Source organism: Oncorhynchus kisutch, linkage group LG18, assembly GCF_002021735.2.
Source record: "Oncorhynchus kisutch isolate 150728-3 linkage group LG18, Okis_V2, whole genome shotgun sequence".
Classification (NCBI taxonomy): domain Eukaryota; kingdom Metazoa; phylum Chordata; class Actinopteri; order Salmoniformes; family Salmonidae; genus Oncorhynchus; species Oncorhynchus kisutch.
In genome coordinates, this window is record NC_034191.2 from 50,238,673 (window position 1) to 50,262,594 (window position 23,922).

The 23,922-nt window shown below is 40.5% G+C and overlaps 9 non-coding genes across 9 annotated transcripts; all 9 read right to left on the bottom strand.

The window, feature by feature from the left end:
- Positions 1-709: 709 nt before the first annotated feature.
- On the bottom strand, positions 710-782 carry trnar-ccg (transfer RNA arginine (anticodon CCG)). Its single transcript has one exon. It is a non-coding gene; the product is annotated as a tRNA-Arg (tRNA).
- Positions 783-2,187: 1,405 nt separating this feature from the next.
- trnar-ccg (transfer RNA arginine (anticodon CCG)) lies at positions 2,188-2,260 on the bottom strand. Its single transcript has one exon. It is a non-coding gene; the product is annotated as a tRNA-Arg (tRNA).
- A 1,405-nt stretch (positions 2,261-3,665) lies between these two features.
- Positions 3,666-3,738, bottom strand: trnar-ccg (transfer RNA arginine (anticodon CCG)). The gene has a single exon. It is a non-coding gene; the product is annotated as a tRNA-Arg (tRNA).
- A 1,405-nt stretch (positions 3,739-5,143) lies between these two features.
- On the bottom strand, positions 5,144-5,216 carry trnar-ccg (transfer RNA arginine (anticodon CCG)). Its single transcript has one exon. It is a non-coding gene; the product is annotated as a tRNA-Arg (tRNA).
- Positions 5,217-6,622: 1,406 nt separating this feature from the next.
- On the bottom strand, positions 6,623-6,695 carry trnar-ccg (transfer RNA arginine (anticodon CCG)). Its single transcript has one exon. It is a non-coding gene; the product is annotated as a tRNA-Arg (tRNA).
- A 1,388-nt stretch (positions 6,696-8,083) lies between these two features.
- On the bottom strand, positions 8,084-8,156 carry trnar-ccg (transfer RNA arginine (anticodon CCG)). The gene has a single exon. It is a non-coding gene; the product is annotated as a tRNA-Arg (tRNA).
- Positions 8,157-9,546: 1,390 nt separating this feature from the next.
- trnar-ccg (transfer RNA arginine (anticodon CCG)) lies at positions 9,547-9,619 on the bottom strand. Its single transcript has one exon. It is a non-coding gene; the product is annotated as a tRNA-Arg (tRNA).
- Positions 9,620-11,027: 1,408 nt separating this feature from the next.
- On the bottom strand, positions 11,028-11,100 carry trnar-ccg (transfer RNA arginine (anticodon CCG)). Its single transcript has one exon. It is a non-coding gene; the product is annotated as a tRNA-Arg (tRNA).
- Positions 11,101-13,987: 2,887 nt separating this feature from the next.
- On the bottom strand, positions 13,988-14,060 carry trnar-ccg (transfer RNA arginine (anticodon CCG)). Its single transcript has one exon. It is a non-coding gene; the product is annotated as a tRNA-Arg (tRNA).
- Positions 14,061-23,922: the final 9,862 nt, after the last annotated feature.

Consider the following 23,922-nt stretch of genomic DNA (forward strand, 5'->3'; position numbering starts at 1 on the left):
GACATGTACTCCCCTGATTTAAAGAATCACTGTCTTTTTGGGGGTTTTGCATTTTATTATATTTTATATACAAGTCTACATCTTATTCATTTTGTTTTCCAGACAGAGTGGACCTATTTCAACGTCTTCCTTCCCAAAGAGGGCAAAGACTCCAGCCTGCCCATGTTCTTCTGTTCCAAGTGGAGTGTGGGAAAAGTAGTGGACTACGCTGCCTCACTGGCCAGCCTCAAGAACAACAACAATATACTAACAGCTAATCTAAAAGAAAACAACCACTAGCAGCAGGCTCCAAGTAGACAAACCTATTCTACTGTTATCATCATACAAATACGAATCAACATTCAAATCAACATTTATTATAACATGTAGTTTCACAATCATGTTTGTCACAATACATTTCACAATTAAACAAATCCTGACTCACTAGATCTATTGGAGTCATTTGAATACTATGAAGATGTTTTTATTTATGATTAATAAAGCTGTAGATTGTTTGGTGAAGTCATGACCTGGAAGAGGGGTTCCAATTGTCACTTTTCTAGCACTCCTACTATTGAGTAACGCTTCATTTATTTGGAATTCACTATTTGAATCAGGGAATTGGGAATGTAGTACAGATATTGATTAAAGCTAAACCTTTCATGCAAGTGGATCTTAGCAAGAACCAAGTCATGTCTGGCCATTAATTTAATGCACAGCTGCTTTCAACAGACCCAGGTGGGACTTGAACCCACAATCCCCAGCTCCGGAGGCTGATGCCTTATCCATTAGGCCACTGGATCTCTTATTCCCAATGGAAAATTACATCTCGGTGGGGCAAACATACTTGAAAAGTTTTGACGCATGCCAGCAAAGCCATTACACAAGACAATACAACATTGAAGAATACATTCATTGCACTATAACGGTGACAAACGGTACCCACAAACAGTTAGGCCCTATATAAAGCTTTCCCAACAGCAGAGCTTTCTTTTCAGCACCAAAACATCCTTACCACTGCTACACCTGGCTATCAGCGGAGCCTTGTCTGGCAGCGAAACAGTTCATTCAGCCTCGTTTACTGCCTTTAAAAAAAACATACTGTAGCTGATATGGCTGACTTGCTTAAACAAATGTGGTTCCTACTAACAATTGAGATGTACAATCTATGCTGGGGACAATAAAAGTCCACTTTAAAATGTGCAGTTTTTTCACAAAACACAAAGCCACAGATGTCTCAAGTTTTGAAATGAAAAATGAGTTGAAAATATATTATATACAGTATAAAGCAGGGGTGCAACTTTGGTTTTCGAAATGGGGGGGACATAACTATTATTATTTTTTTCACCAGTAGGATAAACACTCCAAACAGCCTATCCGACTGCTTGGAGGTGTCCGCATGGTCCTAAAGCATACAGTAGCCTCGTTTTGTATCACATTCCAATGATAAAACTAGGGGGAACAAAAATGTAATTTCAGAATGAGGGGGTTGGGGACAGGACATGTACTCCCCTGATTTAAAGAATCACTGTCTTTTTGGGGGTTTTGCATTTTATTATATTTTATATACAAGTCTACATCTTATTCATTTTGTTTTCCAGACAGAGTGGACCTATTTCAACGTCTTCCTTCCCAAAGAGGGCAAAGACTCCAGCCTGCCCATGTTCTTCTGTTCCAAGTGGAGTGTGGGAAAAGTAGTGGACTACGCTGCCTCACTGGCCAGCCTCAAGAACAACAACAATATACTAACAGCTAATCTAAAAGAAAACAACCACTAGCAGCAGGCTCCAAGTAGACAAACCTATTCTACTGTTATCATCATACAAATACGAATCAACATTCAAATCAACATTTATTATAACATGTAGTTTCACAATCATGTTTGTCACAATACATTTCACAATTAAACAAATCCTGACTCACTAGATCTATTGGAGTCATTTGAATACTATGAAGATGTTTTTATTTATGATTAATAAAGCTGTAGATTGTTTGGTGAAGTCATGACCTGGAAGAGGGGTTCCAATTGTCACTTTTCTAGCACTCCTACTATTGAGTAACGCTTCATTTATTTGGAATTCACTATTTGAATCAGGGAATTGGGAATGTAGTACAGATATTGATTAAAGCTAAACCTTTCATGCAAGTGGATCTTAGCAAGAACCAAGTCATGTCTGGCCATTAATTTAATGCACAGCTGCTTTCAACAGACCCAGGTGGGACTTGAACCCACAATCCCCAGCTCCGGAGGCTGATGCCTTATCCATTAGGCCACTGGATCTCTTATTCCCAATGGAAAATTACATCTCGGTGGGGCAAACATACTTGAAAAGTTTTGACGCATGCCAGCAAAGCCATTACACAAGACAATACAACATTGAAGAATACATTCATTGCACTATAACGGTGACAAACGGTACCCACAAACAGTTAGGCCCTATATAAAGCTTTCCCAACAGCAGAGCTTTCTTTTCAGCACCAAAACATCCTTACCACTGCTACACCTGGCTATCAGCGGAGCCTTGTCTGGCAGCGAAACAGTTCATTCAGCCTCGTTTACTGCCTTTAAAAAAAACATACTGTAGCTGATATGGCTGACTTGCTTAAACAAATGTGGTTCCTACTAACAATTGAGATGTACAATCTATGCTGGGGACAATAAAAGTCCACTTTAAAATGTGCAGTTTTTTCACAAAACACAAAGCCACAGATGTCTCAAGTTTTGAAATGAAAAATGAGTTGAAAATATATTATATACAGTATAAAGCAGGGGTGCAACTTTGGTTTTCGAAATGGGGGGGACATAACTATTATTATTTTTTTCACCAGTAGGATAAACACTCCAAACAGCCTATCCGACTGCTTGGAGGTGTCCGCATGGTCCTAAAGCATACAGTAGCCTCGTTTTGTATCACATTCCAATGATAAAACTAGGGGGAACAAAAATGTAATTTCAGAATGAGGGGGTTGGGGACAGGACATGTACTCCCCTGATTTAAAGAATCACTGTCTTTTTGGGGGTTTTGCATTTTATTATATTTTATATACAAGTCTACATCTTATTCATTTTGTTTTCCAGACAGAGTGGACCTATTTCAACGTCTTCCTTCCCAAAGAGGGCAAAGACTCCAGCCTGCCCATGTTCTTCTGTTCCAAGTGGAGTGTGGGAAAAGTAGTGGACTACGCTGCCTCACTGGCCAGCCTCAAGAACAACAACAATATACTAACAGCTAATCTAAAAGAAAACAACCACTAGCAGCAGGCTCCAAGTAGACAAACCTATTCTACTGTTATCATCATACAAATACGAATCAACATTCAAATCAACATTTATTATAACATGTAGTTTCACAATCATGTTTGTCACAATACATTTCACAATTAAACAAATCCTGACTCACTAGATCTATTGGAGTCATTTGAATACTATGAAGATGTTTTTATTTATGATTAATAAAGCTGTAGATTGTTTGGTGAAGTCATGACCTGGAAGAGGGGTTCCAATTGTCACTTTTCTAGCACTCCTACTATTGAGTAACGCTTCATTTATTTGGAATTCACTATTTGAATCAGGGAATTGGGAATGTAGTACAGATATTGATTAAAGCTAAACCTTTCATGCAAGTGGATCTTAGCAAGAACCAAGTCATGTCTGGCCATTAATTTAATGCACAGCTGCTTTCAACAGACCCAGGTGGGACTTGAACCCACAATCCCCAGCTCCGGAGGCTGATGCCTTATCCATTAGGCCACTGGATCTCTTATTCCCAATGGAAAATTACATCTCGGTGGGGCAAACATACTTGAAAAGTTTTGACGCATGCCAGCAAAGCCATTACACAAGACAATACAACATTGAAGAATACATTCATTGCACTATAACGGTGACAAACGGTACCCACAAACAGTTAGGCCCTATATAAAGCTTTCCCAACAGCAGAGCTTTCTTTTCAGCACCAAAACATCCTTACCACTGCTACACCTGGCTATCAGCGGAGCCTTGTCTGGCAGCGAAACAGTTCATTCAGCCTCGTTTACTGCCTTTAAAAAAAACATACTGTAGCTGATATGGCTGACTTGCTTAAACAAATGTGGTTCCTACTAACAATTGAGATGTACAATCTATGCTGGGGACAATAAAAGTCCACTTTAAAATGTGCAGTTTTTTCACAAAACACAAAGCCACAGATGTCTCAAGTTTTGAAATGAAAAATGAGTTGAAAATATATTATATACAGTATAAAGCAGGGGTGCAACTTTGGTTTTCGAAATGGGGGGGACATAACTATTATTATTTTTTTCACCAGTAGGATAAACACTCCAAACAGCCTATCCGACTGCTTGGAGGTGTCCGCATGGTCCTAAAGCATACAGTAGCCTCGTTTTGTATCACATTCCAATGATAAAACTAGGGGGAACAAAAATGTAATTTCAGAATGAGGGGGTTGGGGACAGGACATGTACTCCCCTGATTTAAAGAATCACTGTCTTTTTGGGGGTTTTGCATTTTATTATATTTTATATACAAGTCTACATCTTATTCATTTTGTTTTCCAGACAGAGTGGACCTATTTCAACGTCTTCCTTCCCAAAGAGGGCAAAGACTCCAGCCTGCCCATGTTCTTCTGTTCCAAGTGGAGTGTGGGAAAAGTAGTGGACTACGCTGCCTCACTGGCCAGCCTCAAGAACAACAACAATATACTAACAGCTAATCTAAAAGAAAACAACCACTAGCAGCAGGCTCCAAGTAGACAAACCTATTCTACTGTTATCATCATACAAATACGAATCAACATTCAAATCAACATTTATTATAACATGTAGTTTCACAATCATGTTTGTCACAATACATTTCACAATTAAACAAATCCTGACTCACTAGATCTATTGGAGTCATTTGAATACTATGAAGATGTTTTTATTTATGATTAATAAAGCTGTAGATTGTTTGGTGAAGTCATGACCTGGAAGAGGGGTTCCAATTGTCACTTTTCTAGCACTCCTACTATTGAGTAACGCTTCATTTATTTGGAATTCACTATTTGAATCAGGGAATTGGGAATGTAGTACAGATATTGATTAAAGCTAAACCTTTCATGCAAGTGGATCTTAGCAAGAACCAAGTCATGTCTGGCCATTGATTTAATGCACAGCTGCTTTCAACAGACCCAGGTGGGACTTGAACCCACAATCCCCAGCTCCGGAGGCTGATGCCTTATCCATTAGGCCACTGGATCTCTTATTCCCAATGGAAAATTACATCTCGGTGGGGCAAACATACTTGAAAAGTTTTGACGCATGCCAGCAAAGCCATTACACAAGACAATACAACATTGAAGAATACATTCATTGCACTATAACGGTGACAAACGGTACCCACAAACAGTTAGGCCCTATATAAAGCTTTCCCAACAGCAGAGCTTTCTTTTCAGCACCAAAACATCCTTACCACTGCTACACCTGGCTATCAGCGGAGCCTTGTCTGGCAGCGAAACAGTTCATTCAGCCTCGTTTACTGCCTTTAAAAAAAAACATACTGTAGCTGATATGGCTGACTTGCTTAAACAAATGTGGTTCCTACTAACAATTGAGATGTACAATCTATGCTGGGGACAATAAAAGTCCACTTTAAAATGTGCAGTTTTTTCACAAAACACAAAGCCACAGATGTCTCAAGTTTTGAAATGAAAAATGAGTTGAAAATATATTATATACAGTATAAAGCAGGGGTGCAACTTTGGTTTTCGAAATGGGGGGGACATAACTATTATTATTTTTTTCACCAGTAGGATAAACACTCCAAACAGCCTATCCGACTGCTTGGAGGTGTCCGCATGGTCCTAAAGCATACAGTAGCCTCGTTTTGTATCACATTCCAATGATAAAACTAGGGGGAACAAAAATGTAATTTCAGAATGAGGGGGTTGGGGACAGGACATGTACTCCCCTGATTTAAAGAATCACTGTCTTTTTGGGGGTTTTGCATTTTATTATATTTTATATACAAGTCTACATCTTATTCATTTTGTTTTCCAGACAGAGTGGACCTATTTCAACGTCTTCCTTCCCAAAGAGGGCAAAGACTCCAGCCTGCCCATGTTCTTCTGTTCCAAGTGGAGTGTGGGAAAAGTAGTGGACTACGCTGCCTCACTGGCCAGCCTCAAGAACAACAACAATATACTAACAGCTAATCTAAAAGAAAACAACCACTAGCAGCAGGCTCCAAGTAGACAAACCTATTCTACTGTTATCATCATACAAATACGAATCAACATTCAAATCAACATTTATTATAACATGTAGTTTCACAATCATGTTTGTCACAATACATTTCACAATTAAACAAATCCTGACTCACTAGATCTATTGGAGTCATTTGAATACTATGAAGATGTTTTTATTTATGATTAATAAAGCTGTAGATTGTTTGGTGAAGTCATGACCTGGAAGAGGGGTTCCAATTGTCACTTTTCTAGCACTCCTACTATTGAGTAACGCTTCATTTATTTGGAATTCACTATTTGAATCAGGGAATTGGGAATGTAGTACAGATATTGATTAAAGCTAAACCTTTCATGCAAGTGGATCTTAGCAAGAACCAAGTCATGTCTGGGCATTAATTTAATGCACTGCTGCTTTCAACAGACCCAGGTGGGACTTGAACCCACAATCCCCAGCTCCGGAGGCTGATGCCTTATCCATTAGGCCACTGGATCTCTTATTCCCAATGGAAAATTACATACTTGAAAAGTTTTGACGCATGCCAGCAAAGCCATTACACAAGACAATACAACATTGAAGAATACATTCATTGCACTATAACGGTGACAAACGGTACCCACAAACAGTTAGGCCCTATATAAAGCTTTCCCAACAGCAGAGCTTTCTTTTCAGCACCAAAACATCCTTACCACTGCTACACCTGGCTATCAGCGGAGCCTTGTCTGGCAGCGAAACAGTTCATTCAGCCTCGTTTACTGCCTTTAAAAAAAAACATACTGTAGCTGATATGGCTGACTTGCTTAAACAAATGTGGTTCCTACTAACAATTGAGATGTACAATCTATGCTGGGGACAATAAAAGTCCACTTTAAAATGTGCAGTTTTTTCACAAAACACAAAGCCACAGATGTCTCAAGTTTTGAAATGAAAAATGAGTTGAAAATATATTATATACAGTATAAAGCAGGGGTGCAACTTTGGTTTTCGAAATGGGGGGGACATAACTATTTTTTTTTTTTCACCAGTAGGATAAACACTCCAAACAGCCTATCCGACTGCTTGGAGGTGTCCGCATGGTCCTAAAGCATACCGTAGCCTCGTTTTGTATCACATTCCAATGATAAAACTAGGGGGAACAAAAATGTAATTTCAGAATGAGGGGGTTGGGGAAAGGACATGTACTCCCCTGATTTAAAGAATCACTGTCTTTTTGGGGGTTTTGCATTTTATTATATTTTATATACAAGTCTACATCTTATTCATTTTGTTTTCCAGACAGAGTGGACCTATTTCAACGTCTTCCTTCCCAAAGAGGGCAAAGACTCCAGCCTGCCCATGTTCTTCTGTTCCAAGTGGAGTGTGGGAAAAGTAGTGGACTACGCTGCCTCACTGGCCAGCCTCAAGAACAACAACAATATACTAACAGCTAATCTAAAAGAAAACAACCACTAGCAGCAGGCTCCAAGTAGACAAACCTATTCTACTGTTATCATCATACAAATACGAATCAACATTCAAATCAACATTTATTATAACATGTAGTTTCACAATCATGTTTGTCACAATACATTTCACAAAAAAACAAATCCTGACTCACTAGATCTATTGGAGTCATTTGAATACTATGAAGATGTTTTTATTTATGATTAATAAAGCTGTAGATTGTTTGGTGAAGTCATGACCTGGAAGAGGGGTTCCAATTGTCACTTTTCTAGCACTCCTACTATTGAGTAACGCTTCATTTATTTGGAATTCACTATTTGAATCAGGGAATTGGGAATGTAGTACAGATATTGATTAAAGCTAAACCTTTCATGCAAGTGGATCTTAGCAAGAACCAAGTCATGTCTGGCCATTAATTTAATGCACAGCTTCTTTCAACAGACCCAGGTGGGACTTGAACCCACAATCCCCAGCTCCGGAGGCTGACGCCTTATCCATTAGGCCACTGGATCTCTTATTCCCAATGGAAAATTACATACTTGAAAAGTTTTGACGCATGCCAGCAAAGCCATTACACAAGACAATACAACATTGAAGAATACATTCATTGCACTATAACGGTGACAAACAGTACCCACAAACAGTTAGGCCCTTTATAAAGCTTTCCCAACAGCAGAGCTTTCTTTTCAGCACCAAAACATCCTTACCACTGCTACACCTGGCTATCAGCGGAGCCTTGTCTGGCAGCGAAACAGTTCATTCAGCCTCATTTACTGCCTTAAAAAAAAACATACTGTAGCTGATATGGCTGACTTGCTTAAACAAATGTGGTTCCTACTGACAATTGAGATGTACAATCTATGCTGGGGACAATAAAAGGCCACTTTAAAATGTGCAGTTTTTTCACAAAACACAAAGCCACAGATGTCTCAAGTTTTGAAATGAAAAATGAGTTGAAAATACATTATATACAGTATAAAGCAGGGGTGCAACTTTAGTTTTCGAAATGGGGGGGAAATAACTATTTTTTTTTTTCTTCACCAGTAGGATAAACACTCCAAACAGCCTATCCGACTGCTTGGAGGTGTCCGCATGGTCCTAAAGCATACCGTAGCCTCGTTTTGTATCACATTCCAATGATAAAACTAGGGGGGACAAAAATGTAATTTCAGGATGAGGGGGTTGGGGACAGGACATGTACTCCCCTGATTTAAAGAATCACTGTCTTTTTGGGGGTTTTGCATTTTATTATATTTTATATACAAGTCTACATCTTATTCATTTTGTTTTCCAGACAGAGTGGACCTATTTCAACGTCTTCCTTCCCAAAGAGGACAAAGACTCCAGCCTGCCCATGTTCTTCTGTTCCAAGTGGAGTGTGGGAAAAGTAGTGGACTACGCTGCCTCACTGGCCAGCCTCAAGAACAACAACAATATACTAACAGCTAATCTAAAAGAAAACAACCACTAGCAGCAGGCTCCAAGTAGACAAACCTATTCTACTGTTATCATCATACAAATACGAATCAACATTCAAATCAACATTTATTATAACATGTAGTTTCACAATCATGTTTGTCACAATACATTTCACAAAAAAACAAATCCTGACTCACTAGATCTATTGGAGTCATTTGAATACTATGAAGATGTTTTTATTTATGATTAATAAAGCTGTAGATTGTTTGGTGAAGTCATGACCTGGAAGAGGGGTTCCAATTGTCACTTTTCTAGCACTCCTACTATTGAGTAACGCTTCATTTATTTGGAATTCACTATTTGAATAAGGGAATTGGGAATTTAGTACAGATATTGATTAAAGCTAAACCTTTCATGCATGTGGATCTTAGCAAGAACCAAGTCATGTCTGGCCATTAATTTAATGCACAGCTGTTTTCAAACAGACCCAGGTGGGACTTGAACCCACAATCCCCAGCTCCGGAGGCTGATGCCTTATCCATTAGGCCACTGGATCTCTTATTCACAATGGAAAATTACATCTCGGTGGGGCAAACATACTTGAAAAGTTTTGACGCATGCCAGCAAAGCCATTACACAAGACAATACAACATTGAAGAATACATTCATTGCACTATAACGGTGACAAACAGTACCCACAAACAGTTAGGCCCTTTATAAAGCTTTCCCAACAGCAGAGCTTTCTTTTCAGCACCAAAACATCCTTACCACTGCTACACCTGGCTATCAGCGGAGCCTTGTCTGGCAGCGAAACAGTTCATTCAGCCTCATTTACTGCCTTAAAAAAAAACATACTGTAGCTGATATGGCTGACTTGCTTAAACAAATGTGGTTCCTACTGACAATTGAGATGTACAATCTATGCTGGGGACAATAAAAGGCCACTTTAAAATGTGCAGTTTTTTCACAAAACACAAAGCCACAGATGTCTCAAGTTTTGAAATGAAAAATGAGTTGAAAATACATTATATACAGTATAAAGCAGGGGTGCAACTTTAGTTTTCGAAATGGGGGGGACATAACTATTTTTTTTTTTTCTTCACCAGTAGGATAAACACTCCAAACAGCCTATCCGACTGCTTGGAGGTGTCCGCATGGTCCTAAAGCATACCGTAGCCTCGTTTTGTATCACATTCCAATGATAAAACTAGGGGGGACAAAAATGTAATTTCAGGATGAGGGGGTTGGGGACAGGACATGTACTCCCCTGATTTAAAGAATCACTGTCTTTTTGGGGGTTTTGCATTTTATTATATTTTATATACAAGTCTACATCTTATTCATTTTGTTTTCCAGACAGAGTGGACCTATTTCAACGTCTTCCTTCCCAAAGAGGACAAAGACTCCAGCCTGCCCATGTTCTTCTGTTCCAAGTGGAGTGTGGGAAAAGTAGTGGACTACGCTGCCTCACTGGCCAGCCTCAAGAACAACAACAATATACTAACAGCTAATCTAAAAGAAAACAACCACTAGCAGCAGGCTCCAAGTAGACAAACCTATTCTACTGTTATCATCATACAAATACGAATCAACATTCAAATCAACATTTATTATAACATGTAGTTTCACAATCATGTTTGTCACAATACATTTCACAAAAAAACAAATCCTGACTCACTAGATCTATTGGAGTCATTTGAATACTATGAAGATGTTTTTATTTATGATTAATAAAGCTGTAGATTGTTTGGTGAAGTCATGACCTGGAAGAGGGGTTCCAATTGTCACTTTTCTAGCACTCCTACTATTGAGTAACGCTTCATTTATTTGGAATTCACTATTTGAATAAGGGAATTGGGAATTTAGTACAGATATTGATTAAAGCTAAACCTTTCATGCATGTGGATCTTAGCAAGAACCAAGTCATGTCTGGCCATTAATTTAATGGACAGCTGTTTTCAAACAGACCCAGGTGGGACTTGAACCCACAATCCCCAGCTCCGGAGGCTGATGCCTTATCCATTAGGCCACTGGATCTCTTATTCACAATGGAAAATTACATCTCGGTGGGGCAAACATACTTGAAAAGTTTTGACGCATGCCAGCAAAGCCATTACACAAGACAATACAACATTGAAGAATACATTCATTGCACTATAACGGTGACAAACAGTACCCACAAACAGTTAGGCCCTTTATAAAGCTTTCCCAACAGCAGAGCTTTCTTTTCAGCACCAAAACATCCTTACCACTGCTACACCTGGCTATCAGCGGAGCCTTGTCTGGCAGCGAAACAGTTCATTCAGCCTCATTTACTGCCTTAAAAAAAACCATACTGTAGCTGATATGGCTGACTTGCTTAAACAAATGTGGTTCCTACTGACAATTGAGATGTACAATCTATGCTGGGGACAATAAAAGGCCACTTTAAAATGTGCAGTTTTTTCACAAAACACAAAGCCACAGATGTCTCAAGTTTTGAAATGAAAAATGAGTTGAAAATACATTATATACAGTATAAAGCAGGGGTGCAACTTTGGTTTTCGAAATGGGGGGGACATAACACATTTTTTTTTTTTTCACCAGTAGGATAAACACTCCAAACAGCCTATCCGACTGCTTGGAGGTGTCCGCATGGTCCTAAAGCATACCGTAGCCTCGTTTTGTATCACATTCCAATGATAAAACTAGGGGGGACAAAAATGTAATTTCAGGATGAGGGGGTTGGGGACAGGACATGTACTCCCCTGATTTAAAGAATCACTGTCTTTTTGGGGGTTTTGCATTTTATTATATTTTATATACAAGTCTACATCTTATTCATTTTGTTTTCCAGACAGAGTGGACCTATTTCAACGTCTTCCTTCCCAAAGAGGACAAAGACTCCAGCCTGCCCATGTTCTTCTGTTCCAAGTGGAGTGTGGGAAAAGTAGTGGACTACGCTGCCTCACTGGCCAGCCTCAAGAACAACAACAATATACTAACAGCTAATCTAAAAGAAAACAACCACTAGCAGCAGGCTCCAAGTAGACAAACCTATTCTACTGTTATCATCATACAAATACGAATCAACATTCAAATCAACATTTATTATAACATGTAGTTTCACAATCATGTTTGTCACAATACATTTCACAAAAAAACAAATCCTGACTCACTAGATCTATTGGAGTCATTTGAATACTATGAAGATGTTTTTATTTATGATTAATAAAGCTGTAGATTGTTTGGTGAAGTCATGACCTGGAAGAGGGGTTCCAATTGTCACTTTTCTAGCACTCCTACTATTGAGTAACGCTTCATTTATTTGGAATTCACTATTTGAATAAGGGAATTGGGAATTTAGTACAGATATTGATTAAAGCTAAACCTTTCATGCAAGTGGATCTTAGCAAGAACCAAGTCATGTCTGGCCATTAATTTAATGGACAGCTGTTTTCAAACAGACTCAGGTGGGACTTGAACTCACAATCCCCAGCTCCGGAGGCTGATGCCTTATCCATTAGGCCACTGGATCTCTTATTCACAATGGAAAATTACATCTCGGTGGGGCAAACATACTTGAAAAGTTTTGACGCATGCCAGCAAAGCCATTACACAAGACAATACAACATTGAAGAATACATTCATTGCACTATAACGGTGACAAACAGTACCCACAAACAGTTAGGCCCTTTATAAAGCTTTCCCAACAGCAGAGCTTTCTTTTCAGCACCAAAACATCCTTACCACTGCTACACCTGGCTATCAGCGGAGCCTTGTCTGGCAGCGAAACAGTTCATTCAGCCTCATTTACTGCCTTAAAAAAAACCATACTGTAGCTGATATGGCTGACTTGCTTAAACAAATGTGGTTCCTACTGACAATTGAGATGTACAATCTATGCTGGGGACAATAAAAGGCCACTTTAAAATGTGCAGTTTTTTCACAAAACACAAAGCCACAGATGTCTCAAGTTTTGAAATGAAAAATGAGTTGAAAATACATTATATACAGTATAAAGCAGGGGTGCAACTTTGGTTTTCGAAATGGGGGGGACATAACACATTTTTTTTTTTTTCACCAGTAGGATAAACACTCCAAACAGCCTATCCGACTGCTTGGAGGTGTCCGCATGGTCCTAAAGCATACCGTAGCCTCGTTTTGTATCACATTCCAATGATAAAACTAGGGGGGACAAAAATGTAATTTCAGGACGAGGGGGTTGGGGACAGGACATGTACTCCCCTGATTTAAAGAATCACTGTCTTTTTGGGGGTTTTGCATTTTATTATATTTTATATACAAGTCTACATCTTATTCATTTTGTTTTCCAGACAGAGTGGACCTATTTCAACGTCTTCCTTCCCAAAGAGGGCAAAGACTCCAGCCTGCCCATGTTCTTCTGTTCCAAGTGGAGTGTGGGAAAAGTAGTGGACTACGCTGCCTCACTGGCCAGCCTCAAGAACAACAACAATATACTAACAGCTAATCTAAAAGAAAACAACCACTAGCAGCAGGCTCCAAGTAGACAAACCTATTCTACTGTTATCATCATACAAATACGAATCAACATTCAAATCAACATTTATTATAACATGTAGTTTCACAATCATGTTTGTCACAATACATTTCACAAAAAAACAAATCCTGACTCACTAGATCTATTGGAGTCATTTGAATACTATGAAGATGTTTTTATTTATGATTAATAAAGCTGTAGATTGTTTGGTGAAGTCATGACCTGGAAGAGGGGTTCCAATTGTCACTTTTCTAGCACTCCTACTATTGAGTAACGCTTCATTTATTTGGAATTCACTATTTGAATAAGGGAATTGGGAATTTAGTACAGATATTGATTAAAGCTAAACCTTTCATGCATTTGGATCTTAGCAAGAACCAAGTCATGTCTGGCCATTAATTTAATGCACAGCTGTTTTCAAACAGACCCAGGTGGGACTTGAACCCACAATCCCCAGCTCCGGAGGCTGATGCCTTATCCATTAGGCCACTGGATCTCTTATTCACAATGGAAAATTACATCTCGGTGGGGCAAACATACTTGAAAAGTTTTGACGCATGCCAGCAAAGCCATTACACAAGACAATACAACATTGAAGAATACATTCATTGCACTATAACGGTGACAAACAGTACCCACAAACAGTTAGGCCCTTTATAAAGCTTTCCCAACAGCAGAGCTTTCTTTTCAGCACCAAAACATCCTTACCACTGCTACACCTGGCTATCAGCGGAGCCTTGTCTGGCAGCGAAACAGTTCATTCAGCCTCATTTACTGCCTTAAAAAAAACCATACTGTAGCTGATATGGCTGACTTGCTTAAACAAATGTGGTTCCTACTGACAATTGAGATGTACAATCTATGCTGGGGACAATAAAAGGCCACTTTAAAATGTGCAGTTTTTTCACAAAACACAAAGCCACAGATGTCTCAAGTTTTGAAATGAAAAATGAGTTGAAAATACATTATATACAGTATAAAGCAGGGGTGCAACTTTGGTTTTCGAAATGGGGGGGACATAACTATTATTTTATTTTTTTCTTCACCAGTAGGATAAACACTCCAAACAGCCTATCCGACTGCTTGGAGGTGTCCACATGGTCCTAAAGCATACCGTAGCCTCGTTTTGTATCACATTCCAATGATAAACTAGGGGGGACAAAAATGTAATTTCAGAATGAGGGGGTTGGGGACAGGACATGTACTCCCCTGATTTAAAGAATCACTGTCTTTTTGGGGGTTTTGCATTTTATTATATTTTATATACTAGTCTACATCTTATTCATTTTGTTTTCCAGACAGAGTGGACCTATTTCAACGTCTTCCTTCCCAAAGAGGGCAAAGACTCCAGCCTGCCCATGTTCTTCTGTTCCAAGTGGAGTGTGGGAAAAGTAGTGGACTACGCTGCCTCACTGGCCAGCCTCAAGAACAACAACAATATACTAACAGCTAATCTAAAAGAAAACAACCACTAGCAGCAGGCTCCAAGTAGACAAACCTATTCTACTGTTATCATCATACAAATACGAATCAACATTCAAATCAACATTTATTATAACATGTAGTTTCACAATCATGTTTGTCACAATACATTTCACAAAAAAACAAATCCTGACTCACTAGATCTATTGGAGTCATTTGAATACTAGAAGATGTTTTTATTTATGGTTAAAAAAGCTGTAGATTGTTTGGTGAAGTCATGACCTGGAAGAGGGGTTCCAATTGTCACTTTTCTAGCACTCCTACTATTGAGTAACGCTTCATTTATTTGGAATTCACTATTTGAATAAGGGAATTGGGAATTTAGTACAGATATTGATTAAAGCTAAACCTTTCATGCAAGTTGATCTTAGCAAGAAGCAAGTCATATCTGGCCATTAATTTAATGCACAGCTGCTTTCAACAGACCCAGGTTGGACTTGAACCCACAATCCCCAGCTCCGGAGGCTGATGCCTTATCCATTAGGCCACTGGATCTCTTATTCCCAATGGAAAATTACATCTCGGTGGGGCAAACATACTTGAAAAGTTTTGACGCATGCCAGCAAAGCCATTACACAAGACAATACAACATTGAAGAATACATTCATTGCACTATAACGGTGACAAACGGTACCCACAAACAGTTAGGCCCTATATAAATCTTTCCCAACAGCAGAGCTTTCTTTTCAGCACCAAAACATCCTTACCACTGCTACACCTGGCTATCAGCGGAGCCTTGTCTGGCAGCGAAACAGTTCATTCAGCCTCGTTTACTGCCTTTAAAAAAAAACATACTGTAGCTGATATGGCTGACTTGCTTAAACAAATGTGGTTCCTACTAACAATTGAGATGTACAATCTATGCTGGGGACAATAAAAGTCCACTTTAAAATGTGCAGTTTTTTCACAAAACACAAAGCCACAGATGTCTCAAGTTTTGAAATGAAAAATGAGTTGAAAATACATTATATACAGTATAAAGCAGGGGTGCAGCTTTGGTTTTCGAAATGGGGGGGACATAACTATTATTATTTTTTCTTCACCAGTAGGATAAACACTCCAAACAGCCTATCCGACTGCTTGGAGGTGTCCGCATGGTCCTAAAGCATACCGTAGCCTCGTTTTGTATCACATTCCAATGATAAAACTAGGGGGGACAAAAATGTAATTTCAGAATGAGGGGGTTGGGGACAGGACATGTACTCCCCTGATTTAAAGAATCACTGTCTTTTTGGGGGTTTTGCATTTTATTATATTTTATATACAAGTCTACATCTCATTCATTTTGTTTTCCAGACAGAGTGGACCTATTTCAACGTCTTCCTTCCCAAAGAGGGCAAAGACTCCAGCCTGCCCATGTTCTTCTGTTCCAAGTGGAGTGTGGGAAAAGTAGTGGACTACGCTGCCTCACTGGCCAGCCTCAAGAACAACAACAATATACTAACAGCTAATCTAAAAGAAAACAACCACTAGCAGCAGGCTCCAAGTAGACAAACCTATTCTACTGTTATCATCATACAAATACGAATCAACATTCAAATCAGCATTTATTATAACGTGTAGTTTCACAATCATGTTTGTCACAATACATTTCACAAAAAAACAAATCCTGACTCACTAGATCTATTGGAGTCATTTGAATACTATGAAGATGTTTTTATTTATGATTAATAAAGCTGTAGATTGTTTGGTGAAGTCATGACCTGGAAGAGGGGTTCCCAATTGTCACTTTTCTAGCACTCCTACTATTGAGTAACGCTTCATTTATTTGGAATTCACTATTTGAATCAGGGAATTGGGAATTTAGTACAGATATTGATTAAAGCTAAACCTTTCATGCAAGTGGATCTTAGCAAGAACCAAGTCATGTCTGGCCATTAATTTAATGCACAGCTGCTTTCAACAGACCCAGGTGGGACTTGCACCCACAATCCCCAGCTCTGGAGGCTGATGTCTTATCCATTAGGGCACTGGATCTTTTATTCCCAATTGAAAATTACATCTCGGTGGGGCAAACATACTTGAAAAGTTTTGACACATGCCAGCAAAGCCATTACACAAGACAATACAACATTGAAGAATACATTCATTGCACTATAACGGTGACAAACGGTACCCACAAACAGTTAGGCCCTATATAAAGCTTTCCCAACAGCAGAGCTTTCTTTTCAGCACCAAAACATCCTTACCACTGCTACCCCTGGTTTTCGAAATGGGAGGGACATAACTATTATTATTTGTAATTTTTTCACCAGTTGGATAAACACTCCAAACAGCCTATCCGACTGCTTGGAGGTGTCCGCATGGTCCTAAAGCATACCGTAGCCTCGTTTTGTATCACATTCCAATGATAAAACTAGGGGGGACAAAAATGTCATTTCAGAATGAGGGGATTGGGGCAGGACATGTACTCCCCTGATTTAAAGAATCAGTGTCTTTTTGGTGGTTTTGCATTTTATTATATTTTATATACAAGTCTGCATCTTATTAATTTTGTGAATGAAGCAACGCCACTTGTTACACCAATGCATGATCCTTGTAAAAGCAGGTACATTCTCAGTACTTGTTCAGACTGATCTAATTTCCAACATTATTTGAATCTGTCAAGCAAGCTAATTACACTACCCACTGTTTTGTCATTTAAAGAAATATTCTTCCATTTAAGTTTTTTTTTAGATGTTCTAGATTAGTTGACCCCAACATTTATTATTTGGGCGGCAGCGTAGCCTAGTGGTTAGAGCGTTGGACTAGTAACCGGAAGGTTGCGAGTTCAAACCCCCGAGCTGACAAGGTACAAATCTGTCGTTCTGCCCCTGAACAGGGGCAGTTAACCCATTGTTCCCAGGCCGTCATTGAAAATAAGAATATGTTCTTAACTGACTTGCCTAGTCAAATAAAGGTAAAAAAAAAAAATTACATTGTGCCCATGAAACATTAGGTTCCTGGAACATCTTGGTCTAATTCAGAAGGAAAATAATACCAACACCATCTCTAGGGGGGTGTTGCCCTAAAAATGTCATGTTAAACCGTTAAAATTGCAGTCAGCAAGCCTTGAAACAGTGAAAAAGACATATCATCCTAGAACAGGTCACGATTATTAATACTATTTTTAAACGTAGTGTTCGCACATCCAATAACTTGAGGGTACTGGGTACAAAGAATAAACTCATGAAATAAAGATTGATACCGGCACGCTGATGCTGCAGTTTATCTATGCTGGTAACTATATTTATTTCTTAAGGATATTAATAATACTACATGGTGTTGTGGTGTTCATTCCATCTTTATATTTGTAATAGTTTTAATATGTCAATAAACTGTATGTTTGCCATCTTCCCGATTGAACCTACAGATATGACACACAAATGTGCAAATGTGCAATCTCTCAGCTATTTTTGTGTGTTTAGGCCGGGATTCAATCCGATTCACGCTTTGTCGAAAACACACAATTTAAAGGTCATTTCTGATTGAGCTGACATGCGCAGCTTCTACCGGGAATGTGGACTCCGCGAACACGGGAGCATTGTATCTCTTAATTCCCACCCTGCATGCCCTATCCCAGCCACCATCCCAGGAGGATTTAGGCAGAGATTCGATTCAAACCGCCCTTTTAGGTTATTAACATTTTAAATGCGATTTTCCTGTATTTTGTAGACCGATTTAACTGTAAATGGTGCAAATGTCAGCAAAAAAATGAAATTACCTTTAAATGTCAAGTTCGCTATTACGCAGATCTATCGCTAATCGGATTGAATCCCGGCCTTGGCAACATGACTTTCGATCACACCAGACCATACACTCTAGTAGTGTTTCCATAGCTTTTAATATCCTGTTCAATCTGACCCACCAGCACCCCCACTAAACAAACAACACCTACTTCAGTTAGCAGCAGATAACTGGTAATTGAACTGACAGGAGGAAATCTGCCATTCTAGACTGGGGAAACCGGAGAAGATCAATGGTGGACCTCTGCCCACTCTCTGTGTAGGCCACGATTTATGATCAGTCTCATTAACAAAAAACACCATGGCACAAACGGTCAACACTGTTAATCATCCTGCAAGCAAGATTTCCTCAGTCAACTAAGAAATGTACGGTGTACATATTCGGACAGCCTCCGTCACACCATAATAGTGCAATTCAACAACAGCTTTAGATACTTTAGATGATTTCTTGGAGTGGACGTTCTGATCACTGATCTTGAAAAGGACAAGATGAGTGTTAACGTGGATTTGTATGTCTCTCCTTCTCTGTCTCACCGCACATACATAAATGTAGATGGAGGGAGCCAATACCATGTTCATGTTCGTCTCATACTTGTTGCTATGACACTAATGGGCAAAGAGTCCCTATGGGCTCTGGTCAACGGTCGTGCACTATAAAGGGAATTAGGTTTCCATTTTCACTATCCTTCCACAGCTGTAGCCTCTCCTATAGCATTGTCAGACACACAGCATGGGTTAATGAGACTGCTATGTGACGTTCTGACTTAATTTGTGTGAAATGAGTGTGTGGTGAAACTCGCCGAGGCAAGAGTTTGAGGATTTCACCAAACGTTGAGAAAGGCCTATGACGTCTTTAGCCCAGATTGGGAGAGGAGAAGGCCAGTGGTTCTGGAAGATCAGGGATCAGACCCAATATCCATCTGATCTAATGTTTTTATGATAAAGGGGCACAACATAATCTATGGGGCACAACATGTGTTCTCATTATATGTGCATTTGTTCTTTTTAGCTACTTGTGTGGTTGATGTTTTTGGATATAGCGTATAAAAACCTATTCAGCTGCTCTTCATATCTGGCATAATAGAGTCTTATTCTTTTTGTAAAATGATGGCCTCGTATTTTGGGAGCAAACAAATATGAATTATTAACAGCAGTTCAAATGCATTTTTGGACTTGACTTCACAGCTGCTTAAACCTTGGGCAAAATCTGATAGTGGTTGAGCATCTGGTGGAAGCTTATATTTGTTCTGTTGCAAATGAGAGCTCCTCGTCAGAAATCAATAATATGCAATATGCATCTTCAAGCATTAAGCCACACCTGAGCCATGATTACACATCCTCCGGTAGTAATGTGGTCATTATCACAGCCATCCTCTCTTGTTGGGTGAGCTCTTACTTACGTCATAGCATCTGATCCCCTTCAACAGGGCAATAATGGCTGTCCTAATCTATGGAGGAGAACCAAACTGCCTTCCCCCAAAGTGAATAGTGCATCACCCATACTAAACAGGCCAATGAAGTACTACAATATCCAACAAGAGCTTTGAATTAAGAGCTTAGAATTATAGATAATGCCACTGTCTCAATTATGTGCTTATGAATTCTGACATTTTTTCAAACATTTTTTTGTGGGGACAGATTTTTTCTTCCAATCTACACCAATAATATTTAATCAAGGGGAGACCAGGTGTGTCTCTTTTGTATCTGATCTTTATTTATAGATATCCTCTCACTGGACCTACTGTAGTCATGGGCCGGAGGCCAAAACTACCATCACATTTTTGACCTTTCAGTTTTACTCTGAACATCTCCTCCTCAACCGGACTGCCGCCTGTGACTCATCTCTCTCACCGAGCTGTGCTTTTGTCACCACATGATTTCATCATGTTTGAACACTATTTTCGGACCTCTGCAAACTTATTGAGACCACACCCAAAAGAGAGGTGAAAATGGCGCCGGAGAATAGGGCTGCCGTCTTATCGGCTCTTCAAATCAAATCAAATCAAATCAAATCAAATTTATTTATATAGCCCTTCGTACATCAGCCGATATCTCAAAGTGCTGTACAGAAACCCAGCCTAAAACCCCAAACAGCAAGCAATGCAGGTGTAGAAGCACGGTGGCTAGGAAAAACTCCCTAGAAAGGCCAATACCTAGGAAGAAACCTAGAGAGGAACCAGGCTATGTGGGGTGGCCAGTCCTCTTCTGGCTGTGCCGGGTGGAGATTATAACAGAACATGGCCAAGATGTTCAAATGTTCATAAATGACCAGCATGGTCGAATAATAATAAGGCAGAACAGTTGAAACTGGAGCAGCAGCACAGTCAGGTGGAAGTTGAAACTGGAGCAGCAGCATGGCCAGGTGGACTGGGGACAGCAAGGAGTCATCATGTCAGGTAGTCCTGGGGCATGGTCCTAGGGCTCAGGTCAGTTGAAACTGGAACAGCAGCATGGCCAGGTGGACTGGGGACAGCAAGGAGTCATCATGTCAGGTAGTCCTGGGGCATGGTCCTAGGGCTCAGGTCCTCCGAGAGAGAGAAAGAAAGAGAGAAGGAGAGAATTAGAGAACGCACACTTAGATTCACACAGGACACCGAATAGGACAGGAGAAGTACTCCAGATATAACAAACTGACCCCAGCCCCCCGACACATAAACTACTGCAGCATAAATACTGGAGGCTGAGACAGGAGGGGTCAGGAGACACTGTGGCCCCATCCGAGGACACCCCCGGACAGGGCCAAACAGGAAGGATATAACCCCACCCACTTTGCCAAAGCACAGCCCCCACACCACTAGAGGGATATCTTCAACCACCAACTTACCATCCTGAGACAAGGCTGAGTATAGCCCACAAAGATCTCCGCCACGGCACAACCCAAGGGGGGGGGGCGCCAACCCAGACAGGATGACCACAACAGTGAATCAACCCACTCAGGTGACGCACCCCCTCCAGGGACGGCATGAGAGAGCCCCAGCAAGCCAGTGATTCAGCCCCTGTAATAGGGTTAGAGGCAGAGAATCCCAGTGGATTCCCAGTGGTTGGCTCTTAACCAACCATGCTATTTTGTTTGTTTTTTCGCGTTGTTCGTAACTTGTTTTGTACATAATGTTGCTGCTACCGTCTCTTATGACCGAAAAGAGCTTCTGGACCTCAAATTGGACGAGGAGTTCTTCTTCAATGAGTCGGACGCGAGGGATATACTACAGGCACCCGACAAGGCCCAGATCCCCGTGATTCGATGGAAAAGGAAACGTAGGTTTCGCAGAAAGAGATCAGGCTGCCTTGTGAGGATCAAACGACGAGTGGCTAATCTGCCCTTGCCTTCCGTTCTGCTAGCTAACGTTCAATCACTGGAAAATAAATGTGACCAACTTAAAGCACGTACATCCTACCAACGGGACATTAAAAACTGTAATATCTTATGTTTCACCGAGTCGTGGCTGAACGACGACAATAAGAACATACAGCTGGCGGGATATACACACTATCGGCAGGACAGAACAACAGCCTCTGGTAAGACACGGGGCGGGGGCTTATGCATATTTGTAAACAATAGCTGGTGCACGATATCTAAGGAAGTCTCAGAGTATCCCATGATAAGCTGTAGACCACACTATCTACCTAGAGAGTTTTCATCTGTATTTTCGTAGCTGTCTACATACAACCACAGACCGAGGCTGGCACTAAAACCGCACTAAATGAGCTGTATTCCGCCATAAACAAACAGGAAAACGTTCATCCAGAGGTGGTGCTCCTAGTGGCTGGGGACTTTAATGCAGGGAAACTTAAATCAGTTTTACATAATATCTATCAGTATGTTAAATGTGCAACCAGAGGGAAGGAATTCTATACCACCTTTACTCCACACACAGAGACAACTTCAAAGCTCTCCCTTGACTTCCATTTGGCAAATCTGACCATAACTCTATCCTCCTGATTCCTGCTTACAAGCTCAAATTAAAGCAGGAAGCACCAGTGATTCGGTCTATAAAAAACTGGTCAGATGAAGCAGATGCTAAACTACAGGACAGTTTTGCAAGCACAGACTGGAATATGATCCAGGATTCTTCCGATGGCATTGAGGAGTACACCACATCAGTGACAAGTGCAGCGAGGACGTCGTCCCCACAGTGACCGTATGTACATACCCAAACCAGAAGCCATGGATTACAGTCAACATTCGCACTGAGCTAAAGGGTAGAGCTGCCGCTTTCAAGGAGAGGGACTCTAACCCGGAAGCTTATAAGAAATCCCGCTATGCCCTCTGACGAACCATCAAACAGGCAAAGTGTTAATACAGGACTAAGATCAAATCGTACTACACCGGATCCGATGCTTGTCGGATGTGGCAGGGCTTGCAAACTATTACAGACTACAAAGGGAAGCACAGCCGAGAGCTGCCCAGTGACACGAGCCTCGCAGATGAACTAAACTACTTCTATGCTCACTTCGAAGCAAGTAACACTGAAACATGCATGAGAGCATCAGCTGTTCCAGATGACTGTGTGATCACGCTCTCCGCAGCCGTTGTGAGTAACACCTTTAAACAGGTCAACATTCACAAGGCCGCTGGGCCAGATGGATTACCAGGACGTGTGTACTCCGAGCATGCACTGACCAACTGCCAAATGTCTTCACTGACATTTTCAACCTCTCCCTGTTTGAGTCTGTAATATCAACATGTTTCAAGCAGACCACCACAGTCCCTGTGCCTAAGAACACTAAATGACTACCGACCCGTAGCACTCACGTAGCACTCACATCTGTAACCATGAAATGCCTTGAAAGGCTGGTCATGGCTCACATCAACACCATTATCCCAGAAATCCTAGACCCACTCCAATTTGCATACCGCACCAACAGATCCACAAATGATGCAATCTCTATTGTACTCCACACTGCCCTTTCCCACCTGGACAAAAGGAACACCTATGTGAGAATGCTATTCATTGACGACAGCTCAGCATTCAACACCATCGTGCCCCAAAGCTCAGCACTAAGCTAAGGACCCTGGGACTAAACACCTCCCTCTGCAACTGGATCCTGGACTTCCTGACGGGCCACCCCCAGGTAGTAAGGGTAGGTAACAATACATCCGCCACATGGATCCTCAACACTGTGGCCCCTCAGGGGTGCATGCTCAGTTCC